The sequence below is a fragment of the Daktulosphaira vitifoliae genome, unplaced genomic scaffold, assembly GCF_025091365.1.
Source record: "Daktulosphaira vitifoliae isolate Bord-2020 unplaced genomic scaffold, ASM2509136v1 Scaffold_1, whole genome shotgun sequence".
NCBI lineage: Eukaryota > Metazoa > Arthropoda > Insecta > Hemiptera > Phylloxeridae > Daktulosphaira > Daktulosphaira vitifoliae.
In genome coordinates this window covers 51642816-51653803 of record NW_026099572.1, presented here as the reverse complement: position 1 = coordinate 51653803, position 10988 = coordinate 51642816, and the positions used below count along the sequence as shown (strand labels likewise).

The window sequence follows — 10988 nt, the reverse complement described above, 5'->3', positions numbered from 1 at the left end:
AGCGTATTTATGGCGCCAAACAGACGTCACGATAAGATAGTTAAATTTTTAAGAAAACTTCCCTCTTCATCATCTCTGCAACTAATCTCTTTCCGTTCAGTACCCCCTTATTTCCTCTTGTGGCTTAACAGGTATGTTATAAAATCACTCGTCATGTTTATGTCTTTCAATAGAATTNTTATTAAAAAAGGGCTAGCAAAATTAGCATATTATTCATGTTCTCATCTAACCAACATTTCTTATATTTAATTTCCAACCTTATTCTACATCTCTTTCTGTTCAGTACCCCCTTATTTCCTCTTGTGGCTTAACAGGTATGTTATAAAATCACTCGTCATGTTTATGTCTTTCAATAGAATTTTTTGCGTTTAAAACCGTCTCCCGTTTTGATTTTTAATCATATATTTATTGATGATGAATATTCTACTGGCACTGTGATATAACCCATGGTATCCCAATGTCATGCAAGTTATGACCTAATAACCAACAAGTTTTTCGCCTGCTTGGGGCTTAAGATCGCCTAGAGTGATGGTACGTTATGTTGACGCTTCTAAAATACATGGAGGTGTTCATCGCATTTCTTAGAATAAAATTGTTAGAGAAATATTTTTTATTAATGTCTTTTTTTTCTATTCCCTTTTATATTCAAACGAGTTTTTTGCCTTGTATTAACTTAAATTGTTTTTTTTTAATAAAGAGCTCTTATTCAACCTAATTTTAAAATATTTTTCTTGCGTGCTTTATCTTCTAAAATTACACGATTANTTTCAAACGAGTTTTTTGCCTTGTATTAACTTAAATTGTTTTTTTTTTAATAAAGAGCTCTTATTCAACCTAATTTTAAAATATTTTTCTTGCGTGCTTTATCTTCTAAAATTACACGATTATTAAATCGGTAAATTTCGACATTTCTTTATTTTTTTTTCTATAAATTGCCATAAATCATTGAAAAATGAACAAATCAACATCATTTTTTTTATTGAAACCTTAAGTAATTCCCTTTTATTTGATATAATATTTTTGAAAATCTGACACTTTAATTGCCCACAAGAGTGGATTCAAATTAGCAACTTCTTTACAAAACTCAACTTTTTTAACTGAAGTTCATAAAATGTTCCCTAAATAATGCATCCTTNTCTATAAATTGCCATAAATCATTGAAAAATGAACAAATCAACATCATTTTTTTATATTGAAACCTTAAGTAATTCCCTTTTATTTGATATAATATTTTTGAAAATCTGACCCTTTAATTGCCCACAAGTGTGGATTCAAATTAGCAACTTCTTTACAAAACTCAACTTTTTTAACTGAAGTTCATAAAATGTTCCCTAAATAATGCATCCTTTTAAGATATGTCAAATTTAAGCATATGTTACGTACTATTAATTAAAAAAAAATTTGTCCCGACAATTTACCTTCTACGTGTAAACGGCTGCCGTAATTAAAAAAATTTTCGTTTTTCATATTTAAATTTTCATCTTTAAATTACTATAATTAAAAAAAAAAAATGTATGGAAAGGAAAGCAACACGTCTCTTATGCTGTGACTGGTAGTTTGGTTATTGAGCAAAATTAGAAGGAGCTATTCCGGCATTTTCTAAAATTTTAAAATAATGTACATCCTGTCAATCCGTGCTACACATCCGTGGTAGCGACGCGCGTGACGCTTGTACGTACGACCGTTTCAGGTTTCGGGCTCCTTGTACTTCGATGTCAGCGAGACGCTCGTGAAATGTNTTGTATGGAAAGGAAAGCAATACGTCTCCTATGCTGTGACTGGTAGTTGGGTTATTGAGCAAAATTAGAAGGAGCTATTCCAGCATTTTCTAAAATTTTAAAATAATGTACATCCTGTCAATCCGTGCTACACATCCGTGGTAGTGACGCGCGTGACGCTTGTACGTACGACCGTTTCAGGTTTCGGGCTCCTTGTACTTCGATGTCAGCGAGACGCTCGTGAAATGTCTCGTCGGGTCCGTCGGTCCCAATGGACCGAATGTAACGCGATGCGTGTCCGATCGTCGACTATCGTTTCGTTTGACGTTAACTTGACGAATAGTCGGTTGTGCAGCAACATGTGGGGATGGCAGCATATTTTGACTGATTCGCTCAAGTAAATTTGAAATCTGTCGCTGTTACATTGACATACGCGACAGCGACCTTTCTAATTCACTGATCCGTGCCTCGATCCGCGCGTTATTCGAAATGTCGCGAATGTTCTGTCGGATCGCCCCGACTTGTTCTGCCGCGTGCGCTATCGAGTGGGCAACGTATACGTCTTCAACGTACGGCGCACCTAGTTGTCCACTTGCGCGCGTAATTTCCCCGGTTGATCGACATCAGATTCGTCGTTTGATGTGCGTAGCGCGAGTTTCACAGGATGTTCCTCCGGTAAAGGCGCTACGCCGGACCGCTGATTGTTCGAGTCGAGTTCGCTGACACAGTCCGTGGAGTTGTCTAAAAAACGGTTCGCGGACCGGAATTTCGCTATCGAGCGGCGTACGGGGTGGTAAGATTTCGGTAGCTGGATTCCTCCCTTCGCTACGTAGGTTTTCCTCTAGCATAATTAGCATGTTGGGTTTCGTCGCGTAACATGGTAGCTGTCTAAAAGCGCATTCGCAACGTAATTCAGAGCAAATCATTTATGCTAATGATTTCCCCGATATATTGACCGTGAATATTATGTTTATTTACAAACCCTTGCAAGTGCGCTTTTTATATTGGCCTGTAACAACAACATTGTTTGCCACTTGCATAACGACGAGCTATAGTAGCAAGAGTTGCCACCACCTAGGCGAGGTGTCCCACCTATCAGATATGATTACCGGACCATAGGTGGAATTTAATTTTAAGTTAATTAAAAGTATAATCTAAGTTAATATGTCGTTGTATGAATAGTTATTATCGAGGTGGACATAATGCCCATGCACTCAGACTTGTTAGTCCATTGTGCGCCGTTGTATGTATAAATTACTTTAATACCTCGTGGTTTATTAAAGACAATTATGTCAATTAAAGTTTTATGTGGTTGATATGTAAAACATACCGTAGCCCGTGTCTAGATTAAGGAATTGGGATAAAATACACGCGAGTAATTAAGTTACTCGCGCAATAAAAAAGTATTACAGTTGAAATTAATAAGGAAATTTAATTTAATTGTTAAAAAAAGAAAATTAAGTTAAACATGGACAAAAATGCGAATGCATCAAAAACCATGTCTACAAATAAATGCAATAAATATAAAATAAAATATTTAAACAAATAATATTACAAACATCACGGACGGTATTGGAATATATTCGTTAATGTTAATCGGAAATTAATGAAAAACACTAGAAGCGGTCTGGACAGTCTCTCCTTAGCGTTGGCTACAAGAAAAGGGAAACACGTGCTCTCCACACATAAACAAAATTAAGTTAATATACGATAAAATAAAATGAAATAAAATAATTAATAAAATATAGCTCATTACATAAATATAATATATAAAAGAAAACGATACCCGGTTTCCGAAGAAACCCATCCGATGGTCTGGATGTTTCGTCGAAAATACCTGGCCGTTTGCCGTTGCCGGCTCTACTCCATCATTGTAAAAAAAATTACCAAAAAACAATAAACGTGTGCACTCTAGCACGGTCAATGACAGAAGAAAGAAAGGAGAAGAGCGCCAATTTAACGGCGATTTCAAATCGATAACGGCCAGTCTTTTTGGAAGGGATCAATATTAATAAACAATTCGATTTCAATTATATTTTTCTTTTATCGCCTTATCTAGCGGTCAGCGGCAAAATAATGAGTGGTTGACACCGCTCTGTCAGAAAAAGGTTCTTTCGCGCGATAAAATAAATAAGTAGACATAACAAAAATTATAAACGGTCCACCTTCAAATTTGTGACGTTACAGAAACCCCCCTAGAGAAGGTTTGAAACAACGTGACAAATCTTCTCAAAAAGAGAAAACATCCAATCAAAGTGGACCTCAACCTTCAAGCAAAACAAGAAAAACAAAATTAAAATAGAATAAAGAGAATAAAACAAAATAAATTGAAAATAAATCAATCAAATATACATTGTGAGATTATGAAATCATATAAAATTATTATTAAGAATTGAATAAAAAAAATTTTAATTTAAAAATAGAATCAATTTTATAGACTAGACGTAGACATTGGAGACAAATATTTTTTGAGAAAGATCACATTATCACATAACAAAAATTATAAACGGTCCGCCTTCGAATTTGTGACGTTAATAATCAAATGTATGGTACGTTAATAGCGGAGCTAAATAATATCTCCGTGTACGATCAAATTTGCTACTGCAGTAGAAAACAAGTGTTATTATTATTGCTATTGTTGTTATAAAGTACCGCGATAAGATGGTACGGGGCCGCTGTATATGATATGGCAGCGAGTGGACAATAATAATAACGGCTACCTGGGAATTGGCCACTTTGACAAGGTCAGACGAAAATATACTATTTTTATCTATCAAAAGACTATTAAGTAAAATTAAAACTATATTAAAAATATTATTAATTTAAAAAACTAAAAAATATTAAAAATATTAAACTCAAAGTCACAAAAAAATTAATGAAAAGTCTTGGATACGTATTTCGGAAACAATGTTACCATTATCAACGCTAAACACATACTGACATCCCGACTAGAAAAAACTCCCTTATATACCCCTAGTGACCTTATCACCTAGTGACGTCATCACTAAGTAATATTATCACATTTTGCCAGTTTACACAAGTTTAATAATGAATTTTTCAGTGGGCCAAGATCCCAATTAATTAAATTGTTTTTATTTTTAAACATTTCTATTGCTTCTCTGATATTAAGTTCTTTGTAATTATTTACGTTTTTAATTAGTTTTATGGTTTTAATAGAGTGATTATGTGTCAATAAATGTTCAGCCACTGGAGATTTCTCAACTTCTTGATTTTTAATATTTCTTATTTCTTAAGTTGGAAATAATAAATCATTATCGCAATAGAAATAGATTATAAATGGGGGCTTATCAATTACATTTATTTATAAATGGTCCACCTTCAAATTTGTGACGTTACTAGTTAATTATAATTTTATTTTGGAAATTAAAATTGTAATTTATCATAATTCATTGGTTTTCACTAAATTAACTTATCAGATACACATTAAAAGTTGCACAAATTCTCCCTAAAATATTTAAAATTGACACTAACATCGATTTTTTTGTAAATTGGGTTACATACCTCTAATTTACTTATGAATATACTAATTAACCTAAAGTAATGGCAATAATCATTGTAAGCAAAATTGAATTAGTTACTCATTATCTACATATTATTTAACATATTATTAAAGAATGTAGAAATTCTGTAAGTAAAGGTGTTCAAGCTTTGACAATTATAGCAAATTCAGAATTTTCGTTATTAATGCGATGTTGCTCATTAAATAAAATATGGCGTATTATGGCATATTGTTTGCGATATAGAGATCGTATAAAAAAAGATTTAAATGATAAACCATTAAATAGATTGACAGGTCCTATTGTAGTACACGAGGTGGAACGAGCTGAAAAGGCATTAGTGCATATAGTTCAAAAAGAATATTTTTCTCAAGAAAAAATATGTTTAAAAAGGCCAAACGGTCAAGTATCACAAAAAAGTAAATTATTTCACCTACAACCATTCTTGGATAAAAGTGGATTACTTAGAGTGGGCGGAAGATTAAAAAATGCAGCATTATTAGAGACCTTTCAAAATCATCCACTGATTATACCGGCTAAGTACGTTTACTAAATTGTTACTTAAAAATGAGTATGAAAGGTTATGTCACAGCGGTCCACAAGCTGTTTTAACGTCCATAAGGCAAAGATATTGGCTATTAAATGCAAGGAATACAAATAGAGGAATTATATTCAATTGTCTACGTTGTTTTCGACAACGACCCATCATGGTGCAGCCCATAATGGGGGACCTGCCAAGCGATAGAGTTGAACCTTCCGAGCTTTTAAGATAAGCGGAGTAGATGTTAAATAGTAGTCTAAAAAAAAAATGCACCTTTAACCCTTAAACAGTCGCGTGGGGGGTCTAGCATACCCCCACATAAATAAAAACGGATATATTATATTGCATAAAAGATGTACATAGATATAAATTTAGAAGATGGTTTTTATAGTAATATTGAATCGATTTTCATAAATAAATACCTTCGAAAAAAAAATGTGTGACTTAAAATATCCATCAAAGTTGAAATGGGTCATATTGACCCCCACGCGACTATGAACGTTATAATTTTTTTTTGGACTTGTATTTTTTTCAAAATATCGTTTTATCGTAAATGCAATGTTATAATCGATAAAATATTATGGAATTGGGATTATGTGGATCTGCCACCGTCTGTGCAATTAAGTTTTAAAAATAAATAATTTATTGAGAATTTCCACTACTCGATGATATGGAACAAATACGAACTAAACATGTAATAAATACATCCCGTCGCAATGTAGACACATTGATTATCGGTGCCTCATTTACAGTTACCACTATTCACATTTACCCCTCCTGACCCTACTCATACTATAATAATTAAATTGTATTGTAATATTAATAATAAAAAAATTCAATTCAGAAAAATGATTATGTAAATGTAAATACACATAAAACTAGTAAATATAAGCCATGTTTCAGCTCAAAGAAATACAATCTCAATTAGNATGTTTGAGCTCAAAGAAATACAAGAAAAATTAATAAAAATATATTTTATAATAGTAAAAGCTTTTATTTACTGTCTTAAAAATAAGATTTTGCAGTTAAAATAATTTTTTTACAAACCAAAATTTTTTAATGAAATTTTGAAAATTAAGTTTTTTTTTTTTTTTCGTAATATAATTTTTAGTAATGCACATAATTTTGTCATTTATTTATTTTTTAATTGTTATTCATATTTATATATCATATGGTAACAAATAATGTCTTTGAATTAAAAAAAAATGAACTTTTTTATACATATTTTATACTTTTTTAGAAATGGGGTCTAATAGACCCCCACGCGACTATGAACGTTAAAAATAGGTACGCGCCTGCTTAAGGGTTAAAAAAGGCTTATGTTAGTGTGTTCGTGTGTTTTTTAACTAAGGCCATACATATTGAGTTAGTAAATAGATTAAGTACACAGGACTTTATACAAGCATTACAGAGATTTGTGGCTAGGAGAGCAAAAATTAGTGTGATATATTCAGATAATGGCACAAACTTTCATGGTACAGATTGTCAGTAAAGAAGTGTATGAGTTATTTCATTCAGAAGCGCATAAAAAGAAGTTATTTGAGCATTTTACAAATTAACGTATTGAGTGGAAGTTTATACCTCCGCGCTCTCCACATTTCGGGGGATTATGGGAGTTTGCTGTTAAAAGCATGAAAAGGCTCATAAAAAGAATGCTGGTCGAATCGCATTTAACGTTCGACGAAATGTATACCGTGCTTACGCGCGCTCAGGCTTGTCTGAACTCACGTCCTTTAACTCCTTTGTCTCCTTGTCCAACCGACTTAACTATGCTAATGCCTGGTCATTTTTTAATTGGTGAAACATTGACTACATTACCAGAGAGAGACGTAAGCGATACTCCGTCAAATCGATTAGACCGTTGGCGTAGAGTAAATAAGTTTTCTCAGCAAATATGGAAACGCTGGAGTAGCGAATATCTTTCACAACTTCAAACTCGCTACAAATGGGCAAAAGAAAAGGGACCTAAACTGTCAGTTGGTTCCATCGTCTTAATAAAAGAAGAAAATCTCAGAACTCTGGTCTGGCGACTAGGCCGAGTATTAAGTGTTATATGTGATAAGGATGGCGTGATCCGCACAGCAAGGGAAAAACCGCCTTTGGTGAATACTTACGAGCAGTTCGAAATTTAAGTCCATTGCCAATTGAAATCGATTGATTTATTGAAAATTTGTTGTTTGTCAATTTAAATATTTTTGTAATCTATTAGCTTCGATGCGAAGCTGAGAAGGTAATAATTTTATTTTGATGTGTTTTTTTTTTTTGTGTCTTACCACTTTTTCTCAGCTCTCACCGAACCGATTTCTTTCAATGATACGTTAAAAGATCACAAATCGTATCTAGTCAAAGACATTACCCTCAAAATTAAAAAAATTTCCCTCGTTCCCCGTAAATGGGGAAAATCTCCAAAAAAATTACAAATTTAAAAATCGCTAATTTTCGAAATTTTTGAAATTTTTTTTACTTAAAACTGCCATAACTTTTTCAAAAATGAACAAATCAATATAATTTTTTTTTTATAAATTTAACCCTTAACCAACCCACAGGGGTGATTCAAAATGACAACTTTTTCACAAAAAATTAACATTTGAAAGTTTTCTGGAAATACTGACACTTTTATATATATCTTAAATTAAAGCTTATATAATATACATCAATATTAAAAAAAAAAAAATTTCGGATTTTATTTTATTTTTATGGTGAAAACAGTCATCAAAATTAATAAAATAAAGTGGGCGGCTTGTTTGATATTGGGGAAAAAATGTTAGATATATTTTGTTATACAATAGGTGGAGGGCGGTGCAGCGTATGGTTTATGTTTGTAAGTCAGTCGAAAATCGGACAGGCAATGATGAGTACGGCTCACCTATGCACAGTGTGCATTGCACACCAATAGTTTTTCGTATATGAAATGTAAAAGATATATCCTAAAAATACAGTCCATATTATTAACTAAAATAAAGTGTTTTTAATCAAATTTTAAAAATACTGTAAGCTACCGACCAGTAAGAATTTATAAAAATTGGCAACAGACAAAATAAAAAAAAAATCGCATTGAAGATAAAGTGTTAATTGTAATATTATTATTTTTCATGTTTATTAACTATACTTGACTAATATTTAAGAAAGTTTTTATTCTGAATATTTTAAGAGTACATCATGTTGATTACCTTTATAAATATATGTATAAGAACTTATGTTCATTTTTGTTACACAAGTAATTATTGTCTTTGACAAAATATTCTTCACATACTTTTTTAAACTTTTTTGATTTAAAAATTGTCCACTTTCTCCTTTAAAAGTATTAAATGTGAATGAAATAATAGATTTCAAAAATTCATTATTTAATTTACAATTATCGCAAAATTTATTCATTGAAGATAGTAATGCAGAATCATTTAATTGTGCTAAAATGATTTCCAATACATCCTTTTTTTGTTGTTTTTCAAATCTTAATATATTTCTAAGTCGTTTTGCTAAATTATATTGCCAAGGATTAACAACAAACTTGCCATATATAAAAAATGAAATCATCCTAACTACGTATTGAGATATATGTTGAAACTGTATTTTGAAAATATGATTTGGATTTAAATTTTTTATACTAATATCGTTTTTTAACACTTCTAAAATTTGAAGACATAAAAATGTGTGAAAACACTCTAAAGACTCTAATTCTTTTTTTAATTTGTTTAAGCTTGATTCTTTTTTTTGTCTACACTCGTAATCGTTTTTACAAGATCTCGATAACAACTTTATATCATCTTTATTTATAAACGAATGATTAATAAATCTTTGATTTTTTCCACAGACTAATGATTTGATATCACTATTAATAGTACTTATAACTTGTAAAAATGAATCGTCAAATATGGTATCATAATCAGGTGGCTGAAATCATTATGTAAGTTATCGTCAAAAAATAAAAGTAATGATTATATAACAAGCCGTCTAAAGTTTAAATTGAATCTAATATAATTTTATATTATTACTTTTAATATTAACATATAATATGATGTTATCATTTGTACATGTATGTCACATATTTTGATTATATAAGATCACCAAAACAGGGTTCTTATATTCAAAATACAAAACAAGCAGATTATTATGGGATAAAATATAAATATTGTAAAAATTTTTAAGTAACGCTTACACGAAGGGTCCTCATTATAATTATCCGATTAGAATAATAAGCCTCAGCTTCCAAGATTATCCTAGGGATCGTTATATTACCTCTTGCTGACTATTAAAATCCATTTTCCCCCGTCTAATTTATTTCTTTCGGTAATTTTAAAATACACAAAATCTACGATACTTCTCAAGATTTCACTCTCTGGGACTAAGTCCTTTTTTTATTTAATTTGGACTTTAATTTACAATATTTTTCAATTTAAAAAAAACTTAGTCCTTTTTTCTAATTTTTCGAACTTAGAATATTATTTATTAAAACTTAATGAAATTTAGAAATTTTAAAGTGAATTTTATTTTGGCGAACCTTTTAATTTAGGTTAATTTGTTCATTAAATAATAATGTTTCATTTTTCTTATTGTGGAAATAAATATCAAATAATATTTTAAACATAACTTTTTTTTTTATTATATTATTTTAATAGTAAATCTAACCCAACTTTAAATTTTTATTTCATTGTTAAAATTTAGTGTGCGCTTTTCTTATTGGGTAGTCAGTCTCGTCGGTAATGTCTTTGCTTTAACGAACAACACGCCGACAGACATCGCAGAGAAACTTAGGAGTACATTTACAGTTTTTAATCTTTGTTTTAGTGATTATTGTGTCGCATCATTTCAAGGCAATAGCGCTGGGACACATTGGGCCAACACAATACCGTCTTGATAAATTTTTTACATCTTCTTTTTCTTTACCTTAATCCAAACTACTTGAGAACATCCACATGATAAAATTTTTACATAGATATAAATATTTTTGAATCTTGTTTTGGCCAGGCCAGAGGAAGATTTAAGAAATAATGGTGTCGATCTCTCAATAAAATATATTCTCTCAAAAGAAAATACTTATTCAAAGAACATAAAAAAAATTAAATAAGGAGAAATTATAATTTTTACTTCTAATAAAATATAGAATGTTTAGAATCTTTTACAAGTAAAATCAGTAATAAATTTTGTGTAATTTTATCGTATTATTTTAAATTTTAATCGTTTGCGTAAGTAATTATATTGCCTATATGACGT

General features: G+C 30.8%; 1 protein-coding gene across 1 annotated transcript in view; it reads right to left on the bottom strand.

Moving 5' to 3' along the window:
* The window catches only part of LOC126896997 (uncharacterized), a 192619-nt gene that overhangs the window by 180253 nt on the left and 1378 nt on the right, over positions 1 to 10988 (bottom strand). The gene's annotated exons all lie outside the window — the stretch shown is intronic.